This window comes from Silene latifolia, chromosome X (genome assembly GCF_048544455.1).
Source record: "Silene latifolia isolate original U9 population chromosome X, ASM4854445v1, whole genome shotgun sequence".
NCBI classification, from domain to species: domain Eukaryota; kingdom Viridiplantae; phylum Streptophyta; class Magnoliopsida; order Caryophyllales; family Caryophyllaceae; genus Silene; species Silene latifolia.
In genome coordinates this window covers 176,389,908-176,414,277 of record NC_133537.1, presented here as the reverse complement: position 1 = coordinate 176,414,277, position 24,370 = coordinate 176,389,908, and the positions used below count along the sequence as shown (strand labels likewise).

The 24,370-nt window shown below is 40.0% G+C and overlaps 1 non-coding gene across 1 annotated transcript; it reads left to right on the top strand.

Moving 5' to 3' along the window:
* The first annotated feature begins 20,601 nt into the window (after positions 1–20,601).
* LOC141625548 (small nucleolar RNA R71) lies at positions 20,602–20,705 on the top strand. Its single transcript, XR_012535321.1, has one exon. It is a non-coding gene; the product is annotated as a small nucleolar RNA R71 (small nucleolar RNA).
* The last annotated feature ends 3,665 nt before the right edge of the window (positions 20,706–24,370 follow it).

The following is a 24,370-nucleotide window of genomic DNA, read 5'->3' as shown; positions in this document are numbered from 1 at the left end:
GAGTCACGGAATAAACCGTCATGGTATAAGGAACCATGGATGATTTTGTAATGGTCAAAATATTTCTCATAAAAATGAATTAAAATTGTAAAAACCGTAAAAGGAAAGAGGTAAAAATAAAAGAAATGAATAAAGAGGAAAGACGAGATCAAACACGGATGAGTCTGACCTGGACACCCACAAGAGGCGCGAGCATCCATGCATAGCAAGGAGCTTCTGTCTCAGGCCAAAACTCGGTTTTGGCTCGTCTAACCTATATTTAAATCGTGTTATGCATTGTCCATGTTCATAAAGTTATGAAAACAGTAAAGACATGAAATAAGTGAGTTATTTACATCCTCAAACTTACGTATTTTGATGTTTGCGTGGTAGACGACTTTAGAGACGGTTTTCTCGTTGTGACTACTCGCGATCAAAGAAGTTTAAAAAGAGTGCCTTAAAAAAGGATTTGGTTTTGAAAATTTGTTAATTAAAACATGTTGATTGATGAATTGAGTTGGTCAAATGGGTCGGTCGAATGCACGGCGACGGTACCAAACAAAATGTGTAAGGCTTGTGTTTACGATCTGTATGTTGTAAACACGTGTCGATTTTGTGACTTAGGAAGTCTGGTCTAGAAGTTTAAGAGAGAGGTGAGAGGGCGGACACTTGCGTAAGGATTGTGTTGTGTGATGGTTTGTATTTATAGAGAAATATAGGATGGTAGGTCGGCTGAGTTTGCTTAGAGGCTAAGCGGATGGCCTAAAGAGGCGCGAGCCACATCGTGATGGAAAGGGGTGTATTGTCCCTTTCAATTTGGACGTGGCCAATTCTCCATCCATTGTTGATATTTGGTATTCATATAAGATATCGTGTAACAATATGTTCATCTAATAAGATGATTTTGGTGTTACTTGAGGTAGGTGTTTTGTGTGCTTGACTCGGGTTTGACCCGTGTGAGTCGGGATTTGAATTTGGAGTCAGTTTTTGGCTCGGTGTCGGTTTTGACTCTAATTAGGGTCATTTTAATGGAAATTACATGATAAAGATATTCATGGCACTATTTTCGACATTCGAGATTTGGTTTGACTCGGGTTGATTCAGGTTGACTCGAGTTGCCAGTTTCTGAGTCGGTTTTGGGTCCGAAGATGGTTTTAACTCTAAATAGTGTTATTTTAATGCAAATGAAGTTATAAAACCATTTATGAAATCATTTTTCATATCCGAGTAGTGCATTAAACCGTCTCATGTATAGCCAATCCACGCACGCATAACAAAAACACGTTATAGTCCGATCATCATCGGGTGATTTTTGGGAGGTGCAGATACTGGGTATCTACAGAGCCCCCACTTTGACTGAGGCTTGGACAGGGCGAAAGTCTAAGTATGGCCTCCAGGTCAATCGAAGATTACAATGTGAAGACCATTGCGACGTTGAGGCGACTCAAAAGGGTTTAAGCCAAGGACCTGCCGTCGGGAAGGGAGACGTTGAGGCGACTCCGGAAATCGAGTCAAGGACCTGCCGTAGGGAACATTTTATAGTCTGTCGACTTCCGATTAGGGTCGTTTAAAGTCCATTAGACTACGTATAAAGGCTCGCCAGCCATAAGAAAGAGTCATAGCTGAGGCATCTTCGGGATACGTCTTTGAATCATTTGCGCGCAAAGGCTCGCCAGCCGTGTTTAAGTTGCGTTTGGAGGCTTGCTAGCTATAGGAAGGAGTCATACCTGAGACATCTTTGGGATATGTCCTTGAGTCGTATCTTGTGTGCGTGCAAAGACTCGCCAGCTTGTGAAAAGGAGTCATACCCGAGGCATCTTCGAGATACGTCCTTGAGTTGTACCTTGTTTGCGGAAAAAGGCTCGCCATCCATATGCGTTGTAAGGCTCGCCAGCCATCTATGGTCGAATGATCGACTGTGGAAAATAGCATTTGTGACATCCACTTAAAAAATCGGCACTCGCTGGGGAGTTATAAACTTCTCAGGACTCACCGGGGATATAAGTCGCCGCCCTTTGGGAGGTAGCGTATTCCATGTTATCGACGGGGTTAAAGCCCTTTGATTTGATGGGTCACTGTTTGTTGGGAAGAACCCAGTACTCAGTTGGAGTGAGTTTGTCTTATCAAGATTACCTGCATGGTTAGTGACCACACAAATACGCAGTCGCATAGACAATCACGTAGGCACGCAAGCACATAAGCATGTGATCAATTAGCATATAGGCAGCTAGCATGTAATATCTCACACGAGGGGAGATAGGAGCTTTGAATGTTGTGAAGCTTAAAGGCGAGTCTTGTTACTCGTAGATCTGTGATTTAATAGATTGGAGACACGTGGCTGTTGGGACACTGACTCACACAGACGCATACTAACATACTAACAAATGGGTTGTCGTGAACGTGATGCCAACTCAGTATCGACACGACATGGGGGTGACTCTGACAGACTTTGCAGATGTAAGTGCAACTCCTAGCCAAGAAAGGGTGACAACGCGTATCAAATACCTGGAGTAGAAGGTTCGCTCGGCTGGGGAACATGAATTGATTAATTCTCCAGACGTATTTTCCCTCTGTTTGCTTGTTAGAGATCCCTTCTCAAGGTATGATGATTCGGAGAGCGGAACCAAGACCTTGTCATCGCCCGAATCGAGCACTAGGTTATGGGCGGTTTTATTTTGGACTGTAGTTGAGACTCGAAGGATGTTTGAGGATAAAGGACGGGTGGCGTCTTGAAAGAGAAGCCCCCCCAGAGTGAGAAGGTGGGAATTTGCGAAAGTAAGGAATTGGCCACGTTTTAAGGAAGAAGCCCCCAGTAAATAGGTATAAGATTAATTTTCTGCAGTTGGATGGGCTGCTTTTGAGGATTGATGTTAATGGTTGAGATTGAAAGGGGTATGTGGTTGTGTCCTTGTTAGGGACTGCCTACGTATTCGCGTGTTTGCGAAATCAAACCAGATCGTAGTTCTGAGCTGGTATATGAGGACTGAAAATTGGAATTGTTTTGAGACGGATGTGCGTTTGTGCCCTTGTAATAGGACTGCCTACGTATTCGCGTGTATCAGAAATCAAACCAGATCGTAGTTCTGAGTGTGTGTGCAATGGGTTGCAAATTGAAGGTTTGAAAATTGAATGTGTGTGGGGGTATGGTTGTGCCCTAGTGATAGGACTGCCTACGTATTCGCGTGTTTGCGAAATCAAACCAGATCGTAGTTCAGGGTGTGTTTGTGTGCCTAAGCTAACTGTTAGAACCTTGAAGTGATTTTAAGGTGTATGGTTGTGTCCTTGAAGGACTGTCTACGTATTCACGTGAAGTGAAATCAAACCAGATCGTAGTTCTGAATGTGTGCCTAAGCGAGTTGTTAGGACCTTAATGTGTGAGGGTCACGACGGTAAATGCCGTTTGGTGACTCGTCTAAATGTGTGCCTAAGCGATTTGTTAGGACCTTAAAGTGTGAGGGTCACGGCAGTAAACTCCGTTTGGTGACTCGAGAAATTGATTTGAGATAATTCCTCCTTGATCATGAATCCAAGAGGTGTAATTTGTAAAAATGTTCCTTATCATGTGAGCACAATAAAAAGTGGACCCTAAGGGTAGATTGGGTATGTCCCGTTCTCGGTAGCAAAGCATTCGAGGACTCCGTATCAGGGCCAGGGTAAAAAATGGCTTCGACATTATGGAATGTGGAGCTTGGTAATAATGGGTTTGTTTGACAGATAAAAATCTGGAGTTGAGGGTCACGGCGGAGAATTCCGTTTGGTGACTCGAAAGTTGATTGGAGAGAAATACCTCTTGATCATGAATCGAAGAGGCATAGCTTGTGAAAACGTTTCTTGTTGTGTGAGCACACTAAAAAGTGGACCCTAAGAAAGCAATGTTTTTTTTTTGAAGACTCTGAATCTCAGTCAAGGTGAAAATGGCTTCGACATTATGAAATGTGGATCCTGGTAATAATAGGTTTGTTTGACAGATAAAAATCTGGAGTTGGTATTTTGTGGTGTCTAGTCCGATGGGTTACGACTTGTAATGTGGTGCGGAATGGGGTCTCCGGCTTGATGTGGCCTGAGCACGAAATGGTTGGTAAATAATGCGGGATCAGATTCCCATGTCTGGACCTTAAAGGTTAAGGTGTGATATTCCAAGCTTGAGGGGAATCCTCAGAAGCCTAGATAGGTCTCCCTGTAGCAGTCTCTAGAAGGACTTAGGGGTGAAGCAGTGTTGGTTATGATCTCGAGGGGAATCCCCAGGATCCTAGATAGGTTTCCCTGTAGGTGTAGTCTCTGGAAGGACTTAAGGGTTAAGCAGTTTTGGGTTTAGTTGACGAGTCTTGAGCTCTAGTTTTAGCTCTTTGACATTAGGTTTTGGTATTTTTGTGTTTTGTACTTGTTGGTCCCGGAGTTTGGAGGGAAGAAACGTTGGTCATGGGCTTTGGACTTGTTGGTCCTAGACTTTGTATTTTGGACTTATTGGCCCAGGGCTTTGAACTTGTTGGTCCTGGACTTGGTGTTTTGGACTCATGGGTCCTGGGCTTTGGACTTCTTGGTCCTGGACTTGGTGTTTTGGTATTGGACTAGGTGGTCCGAAGTTTGAAAAGTAACGGTTTAATTCCGTTATTTGAAATTGTGGGAAAATAACGAATTTGAATTTCGCTATTTCATTTTTGTTTGAAAAAGGACAGTTTTAAATTCTGTCGTTTGGAATTGAGAGAAAATAACGAATTTGAATTTCGCTATTTCGTTTTTGTTTGAAAAGGACGGTTTTTAAATTCGTCATTTGAAATTTATGGAAATAGCGAATTTTAATTTCACAATTTTGTTTTTGTGATTTGAGAATGACGGTTTTTTATTCCATCGTTTGAAATTTGTGAAAATAGCGAATTTGAATTTCACTATTTTGTTTTTTTGGATTAGGCTTTCGCTTTGGCTTTGGTTTTTGCCATTGGCTCTGGGTGAATGGCTTTTGGCTTGGGCCTTTGATTTTGGCCTTGGGTGAGTAGCTTTGATTTGGCTCTGGCTTTGGTATTGGGTTTGGAGATTGGCCGAATGGCTTTATTGGTTCATTGCCGTCCTTCGTTCGAGGAGGGTAAAAGTGCAGACGGGGATGTACCCGTTGGTGAGAGGTTGATACTTGATGATGGGATTTTTGAAGGGAATGGGCTTGCCTTCCGTCATTGATCATGAACAAGGAGATGTTCTGGTTTGTTATCTAGGTTCCCCGTAGGATCCCTTTGATAAAAGCTTGTTCGGAATAGGGTGCTATTGAAAGGTTTCTATTGCCAGATATGGAATAGGTAAAGAAAATGGACACGGAGTTTCGAGTCCTCTGCTTACTCGGCACAGAACGTCACTCGAGTGTACTCACATTGAATTGGAACATGTCATTTGTTTTAAATAAATTCTCAAATCAATTCTCGTTCTCAACGGGAAATGGTAAAGAGGAGAATATATGATAGCTGGAAATTGTGCTTTTATTTAGATAAATAAGATGTTAGCACAGACTCGATGAATACATGTAAATCATGGGGACAACCCCAAGTTTGTCACTTAGGAATAAAAGGACAGACACTAGGATAGATATGAGAAAGCCTAAGACTCGGACTCGGACTTAGACTTAATCGTAGATACGGACTAGTAATCATTACTTTCCTCCTCAAGGATCTCCTTTGAAGCATCCAGCGGGTTGAATGTTCGGTCTTGAGCATTAACCCACTTGAGCACTTCACTCTCGTTGTTGGGAATGATATGAGGACAATAGTCCAGGAGGTTTTCATCTCCTTGTAGAATGAGATGTCCATTAGGGTTGTTTTCATCACTTGGTTGGCATAGGGATGAATCTATCAGTTCATGGTTGTCGATCATATTTTGAATATCATGTTTCAGTTTGAAGCATGTTTCAGTGTCATGACCATTTCCTTGATGATATTGGCAATAGGCATTGCCGTCCCAGAAACGGCTTTTCCTCTGTTCAGAAGGGTCCGGAGTGGGCCCGATTGGTTGAAGCTTCCATTCAGTCACAAGCTTTTGAAGAGTTGCAGCATAGATTACGTTGAGTCTAGTGAATGTCCTTTGAGAACGTTCAACCTTGCTGTTTGACTTGAGACATCCAAAAGGATTGTCTTGACTGAGAGGTGCAATTATGATTTTGCCAGCGTCAATCATATCTTGAATGGCATGCTTGAGTTTGAAGCAGAATTCGGTGTCATGGCCCTTGCCTTGATGATATTGGCAATAGGCATTTCCATCCCAGGATCGGCCTCTTTTGTGTTCTAGTTTGTCCGGAGTCGGACCAATGGGTTGCAGCATTCCTTCTGAAGCAAGTATCTCTAGAGCGGTGCCATATGTTATTCCCAGATCTGTGAAAACCCTTTGATGTTTTCCCGTGGTTCCAACATTTGTGTTTTTTGGGATGTTTTTGTGAGTTTTGTTTTTGTTTTTGTCAATCCTGGGCGGAAGCAGGATTTGATCGTTGTTAATGGGAAGTTTTTGGGATGTTGCTTGATATTTTGAAGAGTAAATTGGTGAGGCAATTTCATGTTCTTTGTTGGTGGGTTCATGGATGTTGGAACCATCGGACAATTCCTCATTCTCATCACTCATTGGCTGGTGAACGGAGGGTAGGTTTTCTCCTTGGTGGTCAGGTTCATTTTCGGTACTACCAAACCCCTTCTCCAAATTAGCTACCCGAGTGTTCATGTCATCGATAGCAACTTGCAGCTTTGAGAATATGTTGTTGATGGAGACGAAGAGCATCATTATAGCACTTTGTATGCCATCCTCATCAATTGCATGAATTTTCTCATCGTTAGGAAAGATGAGATGAGAGCAGTCTAGGGAAGGTTCTTGACTGTGTCCAATAGGGTTTTCTGGAAGGTTGTTTTTATTGTTTGCTGAGGGAGGTAATGGTAACTCGCCCATTTCAATCATTTCAAGGATGGCACCTTTTAGGGGGAGACATATTTCAGTGTCATGTCCGCGACCTTGGTGATATTGACAAAACCGTTTTCCGTCCCATCTACGTCCTTGCTTGTTTGGTAGAGGGTCTGGGGTTGGACCAATGGGTTTGAGCTTTCCTTGGGAGATTAGCCTTTCCAAAGCTGTGGCATAAGGCATACCCAGATCAGGGAAGGACCTATGAGGTCGTCTGGTTTTGGTTTTGTCGAAGGAAAGTAGCCGGCTTTCAAGGAGCTTAACCCTTTGCTCAATATCAGAAGAGGTAAAATTCCCGGTTATCATTTCGTCCTCTACATGGGAGAGACGAGTGCTCAAGTTTTCAACGGTAGCTAGGAGTCGAAGGATCATGTTGTTGGTTTCGGTAGAAGTCATGGCGGACGCAGATTGATCGGCTTCTTGAGTTCCTGGTTGAAGATTGATGGCACCCAAGGGATTCCTATTTGACATAATGATAGGCGTTATAACTTGTCTTGGCAAGGTATTGCACAAACAATGGCAAGTGCAACACATATGTGTAAAACGCAGTTTTGTCCTGAAGACGCGACGGTGTGACTATGTTATGAGTTCATTAAAGATCGTGAATGACTCTTGTGTTTGAACTATTGGTGCATGACTTGAATTTAGACTCGAGTGTTGACTTTGGCATAGTGATGCCTAGACAGATGAATTCTAACTTAGTTTGGAGGTTTGTCAATGGCGTGACGCCGTTGGACAAGACGCGTACGCAAACTTGACCTTTGACCCGTAATGTAGGGGAAAGATGGGTTTAATACCCGAGAGGTTTTGACTCTTATAACGCCATTGAATATGTCTCGACAATTAGGCGACACGGCCTAGACCAGAAGGTAGGTACTAAATTCGGCGGAGACTCGACGCTATCTAGACGACTTGAATTGAAATCGACTGGACTCTAATCGACTCGAGGCTGAATCATAAAGGTGGACTGAAGTTTTCGAAAATAGATATTTTCAAAAATATTCATTTGTCGTTTTATGGACGACTTCCGAAGAGTAGGGATCTTTAGAAGGTCGGCCAGTTGAAAGGGTTGTCTTCGGTTTGTTTTCAAAAGACGGTTTGAGTTGAAATTGCGGCGGCTCTGAAAACAAAGTGTTGTTTCCCAAGACGGTTTTTGAAATTCCGAATCACGGATTTGAAAATCGAGAATCGATGAATTTGGAATCGTCATCACAATGGCCATGAAAATGGTTAAGTTTGTTTTCAAAGGATTTAAAATTGGGTTGAAAATTTGAAAACGGTTAAATTGGTTTTCAAAGATTTCATTTTGAATTGAATTTTGAAAACGGTTAAAATTTTTTTTCAAAGATTTGATTTTTGAATTGAAATTTGAAAACGGTTAAATTTGTTTTCAAAGAATTGATTTTGAATTGAAATTTGAAAACAGTTAAATTTGCTTTCAAAGATTTGATTTTTGAATTGAAATTTGAAAACGGTTAAATTTGCTTTCAAAGATTTGATTTTTGAATTGAAATTTGAAAATAGTTAAATTTGTTTTCAAAGATTTGATTTTTGAATTGAAATTTGAAAACGGTTAAATTTTTTTCCAAAGATTTGATTTTTGAATTGAAACTTGAAAACGGTTAAATTGGTTTTCAAAGAATTGATTTTGAATTAAAATTTGAAAACGGATAAATTTGTTTTCAAATAGTTTGAAATTGGATTTGAAATTTGAAAACGGTTAAATTTGTTTTCAAAGATTTGATTTCGAATTGAAATTTGAAAACGGTTAAATTTGTTTTCAAATGATTTGAAATTGGATTTGAAATTTGAAAACGGTTAAATTTGTTTTCAAAGATTTGATTTTGAAAATTGTGAGGATTGAATTCGTCATTACGACGGGTTAGATAACCGTTTTAACCTTTGAAAGGCGGTATGCAAATCGAAAAGTGTGAGAATTGAAATCGTCATTATGACGGCTTAGAAAAGCCAAATTTGATTTAGAAAATGAGATTTGAAATTTGGAAAGTTGCACGGGTCGAAATCGTCATTATGACGGTTTGAAAAACGTTTTTGTTTGAAAATTGATTTTTAATTTTGAAAGTTCGAGGGTAGAATTCGTCATTATGACGGCATAAAAGAGCTCTTTGAGAATGCAATAGTCGGCGAGGGACCGAGGTTTAAAACGGCCATTATGACGACGTAAAAAGGTATTTTGAAATGGTTTGTAAAAACCGAGTTTTGATATCGGTGTTACGACGGCATAAGAAAGTGATTTGAATGGTTATAAAAAACCGGGTTTTGAAATGGCCATTATAACGGCATAAAAAGGCGTGTTGAAATGGTTGTAGAAAACCGATTTTGAAAATCGTCATTACGACGGCCTAGAAAGGCGTGTTAATATGCAACTGTCGGTAAAAGGCCGAGGTTTGAAACGGCCATCATAACGGCATCAAAAGGTGTTTTGAAACGGTCTTAAAAGCCGAGTTTGAAAATCGTCATTACGACAGCCTAGAAAGGCGTGCTGAAATGGTCGGCAAAAGACCGAGGCTTGAAATGGCCATTATAACGGCGCAAAAGGTGATTTTGAAATACAACGGTCGGCGAAAGACCTAGGTTTGAAACGGCCATTATAACGGCGCAAAATGTGTTTTTGAAAGTTTGAAAATGACAGGGAAGGACATATGATCACATAACACATAAGCACTCACAGTTCATTATACTATGCATAATGCTGACACGGGTTTTGGCTTCAAAGGGTGGGTTACACACCAAGCAATCAAACCCCGATTTTCGAGAGGGATACCAATCCAAACAAAATGTGTAAGGAGGGTGCTCTAGCCTCGTGCTAGAAGGTGATGAAAGCTCTTTGACGAAACATAAATGTGTAACGTCAATGGTATGCTTGATTCAATCGGGATTCGAAACGCGGGGATGCGAAAACTCAGGCCAACGGGACGAGCCAATTGGTCGATAAAGGTTAGGTTGTGGGCCCGGACAAGGAACCTGACTGATGACCGTAATATCAATTAATTCACTTTAACCACGACCTAGTTCGAGTTTCACCTCTAAGGATCACAAAGACACAAGTGTCCTAGTTATCCCCAGCGGAGTCGCCAATCTGTAGACATGGGCCACAGGCCGGTCTGTGGATTTGGGCCACCTACCGATCTTTGGTCACGGGCCACCTGCACGCCAAGCCAATCTATGGACATGCAGCGGTCTTTTGAAAGCCATGCTCGGCGGCGTAAAAATGCTTTCGACCGGATCGCTTTAGATCGGTCGGTTTCGTCTCGGCAAAGGTCTCGAAACGATTAGAGATTTTCGAAGTCGCCACCAAGCATTTGTGGGATGCTTGGAACCCGTTCGAATCCACTTTATACCTAGGTCAATCAAGGCAAAAAGCGGTGTTTGACATAGGTACTAAAGATAAGGACTCGTCCCCCTTTTAGCATTCTATGCCTAAAATGACTCTCGTACTAAGGCCATCCACTATCCAAAGGTTCTGAGTAAGGGGTGAGGGTACGTATTGGGAAGCCCTTTAATCGGACACCCAATCCCGCCCACGTTAGCGGCCTCTACTGATCGATCGTGGCTGTTTAGGTGCAAGAGTTGAAAAAACGGTGTAAATGCATGAATGCACATCCAAAAGTGTTAACCTAACATGTGAGCTTTCTAAGTCGGTTTGTTAATCCAAATATCAAGCATAAGATGTCAAGTTTGATTTAGATTGATTTACATGTGAAAACGGAAATTAAACATCCATTTACCAAATTTGGGTTATGATGCTTAACACGATCCATTTATTTGAAACAGGGTGTCAAATGACAAAGTGTAAAAACGCAAACTTGTCAATCTGATCCGTCATGTATTCGGGTTAACCGTAATCGGGATCGTCCTAGACAAGTGCTAAAATGAAACAGAACAATGCCAGGCAGCCCCATTGGGGCGCGAGCCTATTGGCGAGGGAAGGGGCTCTGCCCTGGTTTTATAATATGAAAACAGGAGCTGCCTTGGGGCGCGAGCCATCAGCCGACCCAAGGGGGCATCTCCTGGTTGTTGAAAAGGTTATTAAAAACCGTTTTTTATGATTAATGATTTGCAAGTATGATTTGCATGACTCGGAATAATTACTATTATGTTAGTAATATTCGTTGTCGGATTTGCAAGTTTGAAAAGCAAAATAAAATGTGTAAAAGGAAAATGTTTAATTTGAACGAATTATGTTAAGTTCAATTATTTTTAATTAATCAAGTTTATCATCGTACTCGGATTAAACCGACATGGCATAAAGAACCAAGGATGATTGTGAATTATGACTAATATGTTTACAAATGTAAACAAATGAGAAAAATGGTAAATAAAAGAAGAGGGTGTTAAAATACCCATTAAAATATAATTAACCAATAATATCATCGAGTCACGGAATAAACCGTCATGGTATAAGGAACCAAGGATGATTTTGTAATGGTCAAAATATTTCTCATAAAAATGAATTAAAATGGTAAAAACCGTAGAAGAAAAGAGGTAAAAATAAAAGAAATGAATAAAGAGGAAAGACGAGAACAAACACGGATGAGTCTGACCTGGACACCCACAAGAGGCGCGAGCATCCATGCATAGCAAGGAGCTTCTGTCTCAGGCCAAAACTCGATTTTGGCTCGTCTAACCTATATTTGAATCGTGTTATGCTTTGTTCATGTTCATAAAGTTATGAAAACAGTAAAGACATGAAATGAGTAAAATATTTACACCCTCAAACTTACGTATTTTTATTTTTGCGTGGTAGACGACTTTAGAGACGGTTTTATCGTTGCGACTACTCGCGATCAAAGAAATTTAAAAGTCTGCCTTAAAAAAGGATTTGGTTTTGAAAATATGTTAATTAAAACATGTTAATTAATGAATTGAGTTGGTCAAATGGGTCGGTAGAAAGCACGGCGACGGGTACCAAACAAAATGTGCAAGGCTTGTGTTTACGATCGGTAGGTCGTAAACACGTGTCGATTTTGTGACTTAGGAAGTCGGGTCTAGAAGTTTAAGAGAGAGGTGAGGGGGATGACACTCACGTAAGGATTGTGTTGTGTGATGGTTGGTATTTATAGAGAAATATGGGATGGTAGGTCGGTTGAGTTTGCTTAGAGGCGAAGCAGATGGCCTAAAGACGCGCGAGCCACCTCGTGATGGAAAGGGCTGTATTGTCCCTTTCAATTAGGACGTGGGCAATTCTCCATCCTTTGTTGATATGTGTTATTCATATAAGATGTCGTGTAACAATATGGGCATCTAATAAGATGATTTTGGTGTTACTTGAGGTAGGTGTTTTGTGTGCTTGACTCGGGTTTGACCCGTGTGAGTCGGGATTTGAATTTGGAGTCGGGTTTTTGGCTCGGTGTCGGTTTTGACTCTAATTAGGGTCATTTTAATGGAAATGACATGATAAACATAATCATGGCATTATTTTTGTCATTCGATATTTGGTTTGACTCGGGTTGACTCAGGTTGACTCGAGTTGCAGGTTTTTGAGTCGGTTTTGGGTCCGAAGACGGTTTTAACTCTAAATAGTGTTATTTTAATGCAAATGAAGTTAGAAAACCATTTATGAAATCATTTTTCATATCCGAGTAGTGCATTAAACCGTCTCATGTATAGCTAATCTATGCACGCATATCAAAAACACGTTATAGTCCGATCATCATCGGGTGGTTTTTGGGAGGTACAGATACTGGGTATCTACAGCATGGTCTAATGAGACTCGAGTTAGTTTATGTGATGGGCAAAAAATGGGCAAAAAATGGAAGGATTCATAGGCTCGCATTTCATCAAACATAACATTTGCATAAGTTGAGATCACAACAAGCAAACAAATAAATTATGTGAACATATTAGATTAAGCATGAATCATCCCCCATGTTGGTTTCCCCTAATTCCCCATTAACCCTAGCTAAGAGACTACTCACTCATTATCAAATTTAACATGCTAACAAGGTTGTCAATCATATTAACAAAGCAAAACATGATGAATGAATGGATATGATTAACAATAATTAAAACAAGGGTTAAGAGAATTATACCTAATGATGATTCCAAAATAATAAGCAAAGAATAATAGAAGTACTTGATGATTGATGGAAGGTTGTCAATCTCCCAATAATACGCAAATAATCTTCAATTACCCAAAATAAATGATGAACAATAGAGAAATTAAGGAAATGAGATTTGTATTAATGCTTAATTAAAAGTTGATTACAAGATTAGAATGAGATTAAGATTGCATATGAAGAACATGATAATCTAATTAGTACAATGGGGTATTTATACTAAGGATTAGGTACATAAATTAGGGTTACTAAGGGCTTAAATGACGATTAAGACCCATAAGAAAAGTTGAGGAAGTGCTCCTCTCGAAGGAGATTCTCATCTCCCTTTTGCTAGTCTTCAAGGAATATGCGCATCCCGGGTGGACTGAGGAGGAGACGGCTTTCACTGTGAAGGAATCCGAGTGGCCTGAGGCATGAGACGCCCAGATTGTAGAGGGCTAGGACGAGCGGATTGGCTACGGGACGCTCGGATTATAGCCAGCCAGGACGCTCGTCCGGTGGCCAAGACGCCCGGATAGTAGCTCAGTAAGCTTTTTCTTCTTTTCTTCTTTTCTTCTTCCAACAATCCTCAAGGATTTTGTTGGGGATGCAAGGATCTTCTCATCATTGCCCATTTACTTCATTATTTACATAGGCCTTCTAGTCTTGTCTTCACTTTGATGCTTGGTCATTAGATTCGATCAATTTAGTTTCATTTTGCCATGAAAGTGCAAGGTTTGAACTCCTCTCCTACCAAGGAAACAAAACTTCAAAGAATATGCAAAACTAAATACTAAAGATAGTAAATGACCCAATTATGCACTAAAAAGCATAGGAACGAGGCTAATTCGGGGTCTAAATATGCTCAAATAATGGTCACATCAATTATCCCCAAACCGAACCTTTGTTTGTCCCGAGTAAAGAGGTGACAAAACTAGGACCCTTATTTAAACTAACCTACTAATATAGCCGATATGAGACAATTAGCGGGTCTCACTCCGCCCCTTCAACTCACAACAAGACAACCATGTGGTAGGATGCCTTTTTGCAAGGCAAGGTGGGTCTTGCCAAAATGGCGACATATCCAATCATTAAAGCACGTAAAATCAAGTAATGGATGCATCTACAAAAACGAATAGCCACTTTTCTCATCTAAGTGGCGGAAATTATCTAAAGGGGAGAAATCTAAGGGTACACATTCCATCATAGATACAGTTTCTTCAAACAACTAAGCCTAGAAGGATACCAATAAATCACCTCCAAGTTGTGTCAATCTAGGGTACCTTTGTCCTCAATCGTTAAATGCTTTTGTCAAGAGTAGACTCCCTATGGTGTTAGAAACACTGGAGGATCGTGGAATTCCCCTTCTTACCTAGACATAAAGAAGGGTCGTCCCCTCTCTACCATGCACAAAAGTGGATACGATGGAAATGGGATCAATAGTATTTGAGTTTCATTCTGGGAGTTTGCTTTTGTTGTAGGTTTCCCCCCAATTTCTTGTGGCATTTGACATTTGAGAACACTTTCTTTTTGCCATTTCTTTGATGTTTGGCATTTTAATACTTGACAATTTCAACTTTTTCTTGCATTTTCTTTTTGAACATTTTCAAATCTACCTCATTTGTAGTGAGGGTGCTTATATTTGAAGCTTTAGGAGTCTATTTTTGCTCCTTTTTTCATTTGATGCAATTGCAAACTTATTTCCCTTTTCATTTCAATTCTTGAACTCAAATTTTGAACAATTTTGGTGCCCATTACCTTTGATGACAAAATGTGGTAGAACATGGATGATGGTTGCTTGGTTTCAAGGGTCACCTTGGAATAAATGGTAGCCAAGGAGTTATTACACCATAAGGTACTCTTGATTATGCCTTAATCCATGAGTTAAAGGATACTAGCATGACACATCCTAGGGTGTTTTACAAGTATTCTAACAAGCAAAGTCTTAAGAAGAAAAAGTATCTACAAGGGCCTTATGTACACTTGTCAAGTTTCCCAAATAGACGGTTTCACAAAATTTTCCTAAATACAACTATATGCCATGATGCAACTAACATTTATACAACCTAATGCATATGCTTCTACCAACTAGTATGCCAAATAATCTAAATGCAATCCTAAATTCACAATGTTTATACCGCATCAATCAAAATAAAGCCACATAGTCATTAACATAAAGAGGAAAAAGGAGATTGGAAATATCATACCATGCGGTCTTCATGATCGTCATGACTCGGGTGTGGCGTAGTCGATCAATGAAAAAAGGATAGACAAACAAACAAACAAGTATATACAATATATACAATACTACACTATAAAGGAATGAACATGTTTTTGGTTTTTCAATTTTTCAATTTTTTATGGGTTTTATGTTTATGAAACAAAAAGACATGTTTTTGTATTTTTCAAAAAATTTCAATTTTTGTATGTTTTTGGAATATAAATTCCCATCCCCCACTTTATTAGGGACATTGTCCTCAATGTACATGTAGGAGTAGGAATGAAAAATAAAGTATATGTTTTTTGGATTTTGAATAAATGCAATGATATGAATGAATGCATGCTCTAACTAAATGTAATTCTATATGATATTTATATAAAAAATGAATGCAATCTACACAATACTAGATGATGCATGGTTTTTGTTAGGGTGGAGATCATAATTTAGATTAGCTCCCAATGCATATGCATAAACTTCCCCAAACCAAAATAGACACTATTTCTAATGTCAAAAATTGGGGGAGTTCATGCATAAAAAATGCAATGCATGAAACTTAAAATTTGTCATTTTGGATTTTGTATATTGGGAACAATAAAATGAACACCTTAATGGAACCAAGGTGTTAGTCCTCCAATATTGCTAGGACTCCACAAAATAATCAAGATAAAATAAAAACCAGAGAAGTAGACAAACCATCAAGGAGGTGTAAGCATGTTGGATCCTCCAAGAGTTTGCTAGTCCTCACCCATCGTGTCATCATTATCATCATCATCAGCTTCTTCACTTGAGGCATCATCAACCTCCATGGATGTGGAGTCATTTCCACTCTCACTTTCACTTTCTTGTTCATCCTCACTTTCCTCTTCTTCTTGAACTTCTTCATCTTCACCTTCTTGCTCATCACTCTCATCAACAACCATCTCCTCTTCACCCGGTCTACCACCTCTAAAAGTGCTAGGAAAGAATACCTCCTTATCCGCCCAACTAGGCAAAGGACAAGATGGATCGAGAAGTCCTTGCCTAGCAAGATGTAGGAGGGGAGGATATTGTGCTTTTTAAGCTTCAACTCTATCATTATAAGCTTGTTTATGCATTTCCCTCATCAATAGAGCCAAGTAATCGTTTCCCGCCTAGGCATTTTCGGGGTTGAACTCGTGGTAGACAAATGGATAAGGTGGGGTGATAATGGAGGATGAGGGATCGGCAACTTCTTCCCCTTGGTGTTGAATGATGTATTCGGCTTCTTCGGAGAGTGGGAGAAGGTAATTCGGTCTATGAACATTCAAGCGGCAAATCTTGCTAGGCAATGTGAAGGATTTAGCTTCATTTGTCAACCACCCAAATTTGTTATCAAGAGTATCATTCTTGACCCATTTGAACTTTAGAATCATGGTGGCTAGATCAATGATAGGCCCCCACTTTACCGGTGTATAACTGTCATTCTTGTTGAAATCCCGGTTAAAGTGCTTAGCCAAATAAGTCACTAATCCTCCATTGACAAAAAAGGTCGTGCCTTCTTTGCCACAATCAACATTAAGTCATCTATCAATTAAAAGTCGTAAAGCAATGTATGGCTTTGTGAACTCTCTCCTAATGTTCAAAGCCGATTCAAGAAGAACAAAATCAAGTTCGGTAAGATGATTTGTGCCTTTCCTAACTATCAAAGTATTCCCAATAACCTTATGCCATACTCTTATGCCCGGATGATGGACTAAGAGAGCACGACAATCATGATAAGATGTGAATTTCTTTCCGGAAATGGCCTTCCATAGAGGAGCGGGGTCATACTTGGAAGGCTTCTTTGTGTATTTCGGGCTATCATTAAGGCCAAATATTTTACCAATCTCGTCATAAGACAATTTTCTATCAACATTCTCGAGACGAAACTCAATATTGGTTAGGGTCTCCACCTTTGTGACTTTCAAAGAGCTCAAAAACTCTAAGGTGAGGGAGGAGTAGGTAGATTCTTGCATTTCAAACAATTTACTCAATCCCATAGACTCGAAAAAGGTCTTTCTTTGCTCAAGAACACCTAATTTTGACAATGTATCTTGACAAATGAACTTGGTAGGCATGATGGTTTTCTTAGCAAAGAGAATAAATTTCTTCCTATGGGAGTCGGAAGTGAAAATTACCTCCGGATAATCGGCTAATTGTTCAATGACCAGAGTAGTAGAAGTAGTAGCTTCCATAGGAGGATTTGTTATTGAATCTCCAACCTTGCATTATGGACTACCAATGCCTTTGATGCTTGTTTGTCTTGAAGGGCTTGTTGTCTCTTAGAAAGGTTCTTCTTTTGGGGTGCCTTGTTTCCACCTTTTGTTCTTGCCATACTCCTTTGCTTAGTTACACCAATGAAAGTTTAAAATCTTCAATTTCTAGTAATGCCCAAATCGATTTAGGATAGGTGAATGTTGCCTTGTATCCCAAAAATCGACTCAAAACTTGAACATTTTGGTGTTTTAATCACTTGTTGTTGCAAAAGGAGTGATTAATTTTTGTTTTGAGGAAGTTTGGATTTGATTTGGTTGATTTTGGTTGAGAAATTTGATTTTTAATGATGGAGAGGATGAGGGTTTTGGGGTTTTGGGTAGTGTTTGTGTTTGAAATAATGAATTGGGAAGGAGGGGTTTAAAGACCCGTTAGATTTTAAAAAGCAGAGGGAGACGAGCGGATTCAGCCTCAGGACGCTCGGATTCTTCAGTTTATGCGTTCAGGAAAAACGCCTAGGGACGAACGTCTCGAAGGTTAGACGAGGGGATTCTTGAGCTAGGACGAGCGTCTTCTGCTTGAGACGCTCGGACTCCTTTCCAGGGAGAAATCCCAAAAATTGGCAGTGTAAAGACGAGCGTCTTTTCCTCTGGGACGACCGTCCTGGCTGAGACGAGCGGATTCCTTCCTGGGACGCTCGGATTCTCAGTTAGACCCATAAATTTATCTTGCAGCTTCACAAGACGAACGTCTTATGCACTGGACGCTCGGGTTTATGTGAAGACGAGTTGATTCACCTCGGGCCGCTTGGATTCTGCCTCTTCCACACGGATTCAGGTCCATCTGTGGGTGCTTCGTAACCCGTGTCATTTCATTCTTCAATTCTTGTGTTCTTCATTGTGGGGGCACTACAAAGGCTTGGATAGCCTAGGCAATTGCTATCCCCACACTAAGGCAAAACACTACACATCAATAAACTCATAAGTCCCTCCCTCACTTCTCTCAAGATGATGAAAATCTTGATCAAGGCATAGAAATGCAAATCCAAAAATGACAAAAATGCAATACGATAATTAAAATGCAAGTTAGGGAGTTAGAATATTTACAAATGGTGGTTTAGGGAGGACTCCACCAAACTCTCATCTAATAATGAGATGTCAAGGGGGAATGTTCAAGGTGTTGTTGATGTTACTCAACACCTTGTAGAAGTAGTCGAAAGCTTGTTCATTGTCATGATAAAGATCTTTAATAGACCTTTGCACTTGTTGTTCTCCACGATGGTCTTGGGCCATAGCATTACCGATATAGGGATTGAATATCCCTTCAAACTCATCATCCCAAAGACTGCATACTTCGTCCACTTGATCACTAAAAATGTCTTGAGTTGATGAAGACAACTCTCCTTCTTTATTTTCTTGGCCAATGAGGCCTTCTTCTTCACTTGTCATGGGTGAGCTTTTAAAGCTCTCATTGTCGCAATTTCCTTGCTCTTTTGATGGAGCATCATCTATTTTCTTCTTCCATTGAAATGCCAACTTCTTCCTATCATATTTCTGGCTATAGTGATCAACCATAAAACATGGCTCATGTAATCGGGGAGCTATCATAGTCTTGCCAAGATTGAAAGTGATGGTTTCATCTCGCACTTCAAGGGTGAGCTCTCCATGTTTTACATCAATCACCGCTCCCGCGGTGTGTAAGAAAGGTATTCCTAAGATAATAGGAATGTTGGAGTCTTCTTCCATATCAACAATAACAAAATCCACCGGGATGAAGAATTTGCCAATTCTTACGGGAACATCTTCCCATACCCCTAAAGGTTTCTTTGTTGATCTATCCGCCATTTGAAGCGTGATGTTGGTGCATTTGAGTTCTCCCATTCATAGCATCTTTCTTACCGAATATGGCATGACACTAACACTTGCCCCAAGGTCACATAAAGCTTTGTTGATTGTAGTGTCGCCAATAAGGCATAGAATGGAGAAACTTCCCGGATCCTTTAGTTTTGGAGGTGAACTTCCTTGAAGAATAGCACTACTCACTTTAGTGAAAGCAATAGTCTCAAGCTTCCGGATGGATTTCGTCTTTGTAAGAATATCTTTCATATACTTTGCATAGGCCGGACCATGATTGATCAATTCCGTAAATGGAATAGAGGCTTCTAAATTCTTCCCAATCTCCATGAATTTTCCATGTTGGTCATCAAACTTAGGCTTAGCTTGACGACTCGGGAATGGAAGTCTAATCACAATAGGCTCCTTTTCTTTGGCCTTCTCTTCATCCTTCTTTGAAACTTCTTGAATGGTGGGTTCTTCTTCTTTAGAGCTTTCAACGACTCTTTCCTTGTCATTAGTCTTCACAATATCTTCATCAACGGGCTTCTTCGGCCCTTCATACCTTGTACCACTCCTAAAATGGATGGCACTCACCGATTCTTGTCTTGGGTTATTACCTTGAGGTGGTAATTGCCCCTTTTGTCTTTGTGAACTTGAAGATGCTAATTGAGACATTTGGGTCTGCAACATCTTTGTGTGAGCTAGTATGTTGTTAATGGTGATGTCTTTTGCTTGGCTATCCTTTTGCATTTGAGTGAAAAACTCTTGTTGGTTTTTTTGCATTTGGAGGACCGCTTTTTAAAAATCAAAACCTTGGTCATTTGATTGAGTGTATAGAGTTTGATTTTGGTAACCTTGGTTTTGGTTGTAAAAGGGTATTTGATTTTAGTTTCTCATTGGAGGTGGGTTGTATGTTGTTTGAGGGTTTTGAACATTTTGGCTTTTGTATGAGAGATTTGGATTGAAAATTGGTGTTTTCATTGTAATAGTTGGAATAAGGGGTACCACTCTTGTATGCTTGAAAAGCATTCACTTGCTCACTTGTTCCCCTACATTCACTTTGGTCATGTCCCAAAGTTCCACAATTCTCACATATTTCACTTAGAATTGAGTGAAGATGCCACCATGGCATTAACATGTTGCTTAGGTGATTTGGAGGCTTCTTCAAGTTTAGCCATAGCCTTCTCAAACTTCAAGTTGATGGTATCAATATGAGCACTAAGTTGAGCACCCAATTGAGTAATAGAGTCCGCTTCATGCTTTCCTCCTCTAGTAGCCTTCCGAGGTCTACTATATTGTGAGTTATGGACCGCCATTCCCTCAATCTTGTTCCATGTTTGATTATCGTCAACTTCGGTGAACATACCATTTGATCCCATGTTGACATGAGCGACAAGTTCCCTTGAATCGCTCCCAAGCTTCATACAACGATTCTTCGTCCCTTTGTTTAAATCCCGTGATTTGGACTCTTAGCATGTTAGTCTTTTCCGGAGGGTAGAACTTTTTGTAGAAAGCAAGAGCCAATTTCTTCTAAGAGTCAATACCAAGAGTAGCCTTATCAAGGCTCTTTAGCCGTTGTTTCGCGGTACCAATCAAAGAAAAAGGAAATAAGACCCATCGAATTTGGTCTTGAGTCACTCCGGTTTGTGAAATCGCATCACAATAGTCACAAAAAGTCTCCATATGAGAATGAGGGTCTTCACTAGGCATCCCCCCAAATTGGCTTCTTTCGACTAATTGGATAAATGCGGAATTAGCAATGAAATTTTCGGTCAAATGTTATGGTGAGGGAGTACCATTTGGTAGGTTCTCCTCGGTTGGTACGGAATGTGATGAAAATTTAGGCATTGTGGGTTGATTTTGTGGTGGGTTTTGTGTTGGGTTCTCCTCTCCTTCTCTTACAAAAATGTTGATGAACTCGATAGTATTTGGATGAATGTATACAACGTCACCAATACCTCTCAAAGTATTTCTAGCAAGTCTTCTATTGGTTGTCAAAGTTCTTTCAATTTCGTGATCAATGGGTAACAAGTTACCTTGTGATCTTCTAGACATGCAAAATATCAAACAACTCGAAAATAATTAGAACAAACCTTGAGGAGTTTTACTTCCCTAAGGCAAAGAAAGACACAACTAATAACAATCAAAGAAAATCAAATCAAGTTAACACCGTCCCCGGCAACGGCGCCATTTTTGGTCGGACTATCATTTTCGGTTACTTGTCGTTAGGAGCACCTAGACCAAGGGACGGGTATTGATGTAGGATTTTCGATTGCAAGTAGTGGTGTCTAAGGGTGTCACAATTTGGGTTGAGATAAGAAGATCACTAAACTAAATAACAATGTAAATAAACAAGCAAGATGATTAAAATGAGATGTAAACAATTGATTAAAAGCACTAGGGTGTCATGGGTTCATAGGGGATTCATGGGAATTGATCATAAAAACATATTCTTAAATTATAAGCAAGCAATTATTGTTGTGATAGAATCGAGTTGGTTTATATCTTACAATCCTAGGAAGGTTTGGGTCCCGGAGCCGAATCGATTAGATTGTACAACACCTACAAGTCGACTTAATCCTCCCTACTCAACTATATGCATGGTCTAATGAGACTCGAGATGGTTTATGTCTTACAAGTCTCATTAAAAAGGTAAGTGATGGGTAAAAAATGCAAGGATTCATAGGCTCGCATTTCATCAAAAATAACATGTGCATAAGTTGAGATCACAACAAGCAAACAAATAAATTATGTGAACATATTAGATTAAGCATGAATCATCCCCCATATTGGTTTCTCCTAATTCCCCATTAACCCTAGGTAAGAGACTACTCACTCATTATCAAGTTTAACATGCTAACAAGGTCGTCAATCATATTAACAAAGCAAAACATGATGAATGAATAGAAATGATTAACAATAACAAAAATAAGGGTTAAGAGAATTATACCTAATGATGATTCCAAAATAATAAGCAAAGAATAATAGAAGTACTTGATGAATGATGGAAGGTTGTCAATCTCCCAATAATACCCAAATAATCTTCAATTACCCAAAATAAATGATGAACAATAGAGAAATTAAGGAAATGAGATTTGTATTAATGCTTAATTAAAAGTTGATTACAAGATTAGAAATAGATTAAGATTGCATTTGAAGAATATGATAATCTAATTACTACAATGGGGTATTTATACTAAGTATTATGTACATAAATTAGGGTTACTAAGGGCTTAAATGACGATTAAGGCCTTTAAGAAAAGTTGAGGAAGTGCTCCTCTCGAAGGAGATGCTCATCTCCCTTTTGCTAGTCTTCAAGGAATATGCGCATCCCGGGTGGACTGAGGAGGAGATGGCTTGCACTGTGAAGGAATCCGAGCGGCCTGAGGCATGAGACTCTCGGATTTTAGAGGGCTAGGATGAGCGGACTGGCTACGGGACACTCGGATTGTAGCCAGCCAGGACGCTTGTCCCGTGGCCAAGACGCCCGGATAGTAGCTCAGCAAGCTTCTTCTTCATTTCTTCTTTTCTTCTTCCAACAATCCTCAAGGATTTTGTTGGGGATGCAAGGATCTTCTCATCATTGCCCATTTACTTCATTATTTACATAGGCCTTCTAGTTTTGTCTTCACTTTGATGCTTGGTCATCAGATTCGATCAATTTAGCTCCATTTTGCCATGAAAGTGCAAGGTTTTCACTCATCTCCTACCAAGGAAACAAAACCTCAAAGAATATGCAAAACGAAAGACTAAAGATAGTAAATGACCCAATTATGCACTAAAAAGCATAGGAACAAGGCTAATTCCGGGACTAAATATGCTCAAATATTGGTCACATCAGTTATCAGAGTTCGATCTCAATTATATACCTTTAAAAGTGATCAAAGGAAGATCATTCACCGATTTCCTCGCCGTCAATCCAATCGAAGAAACAGAAGTCGTCGACACTTGCTCATTTTCCGACGAAGACGTGGTACACATTGAGAATGACACATGGGATTTGTAATTCGATGGAGCATCAAACTACATGGGATATGGAGTAGGAATTCTTCTTATCTCGCCAACTGGTGAACACGTGCCCGTGTCCATCAAGCTGTATTTCAATATCACGAACAATGCCGCTGAGTATGAAGCATGTTTGCTCGGTTTACGCAGTGCTCTTGACTTGGGTGTGAAGAAGTTACTAGTACACGGAGACTCGTCCCTTGTGATCAACTAGGTGGGTGGGTCATGGAAAATTAAGAGTCAAAGTTTGGCCCTATATTAAACCTGAATCGAAGAATTGGAAAAGTACTTCGACGATATTCAATATGTTCACCTCCCGAGAGAGGAAAATCAGTTTGCATATGCATTTTCCAAGTTAGCTGCCTTGATCAACATTCCCGATCACATAGACAGTATGCCAATATGTGTCGAACGAAGATCGTCCCCAGCCTATGTGAGTGCAATCGATGATGCCGAGGAAAGTGAAACCGAACCTTGGTACACAGCCATTTTGAAATTCAAGAAAACATGAGAGTATCCTCCCGACCTTGACACGCGTTGGAAGCGTGCTCTACGAATGTTATCCGCCAAATTCATCAGGACCGATGATGGGCAATTGTACAAGAAGACGGCTTAAGGTGTTTTGTTGCGATGCATCGATAAACTGACAGCTGAAAAGGTTGTGGAGGAAGTCCATGATGGGGAATGTGGGCCACACATGAATGCCCACGTGTTAGTCCGTAAAATCATAAGGCTCGGTTATTATTGGACAACGATGGAAACAGATTGCTGCAAGTATTTTAGACACTGTCACAACTGTCAGATATTCGCAAATGTGCTGCATGTGGCACCTTCTATATTATACACCATGACATCATCCTGACCATTTCCAACCTGGGGAATTGACATCATTGGAAAGTAAACCCATCAGGAACTAGAGGGCACTGTTTTATCCTTGTTGCAATTGACTACTTGACGAACTGGGTAGAGGCTTAGTCTTACAAGGTGCTAAAAGTGAAGCAAGTAGCACAATAAATTTACAATGGCATCATTTGTCTGTACGGATTACCACATGAGTTCATCAGTGATCATGGAACTCATTTTCAGGTTGAGACTGTAGTTATACTTGAAAAGTATAAAATCAAACATCATAAGTC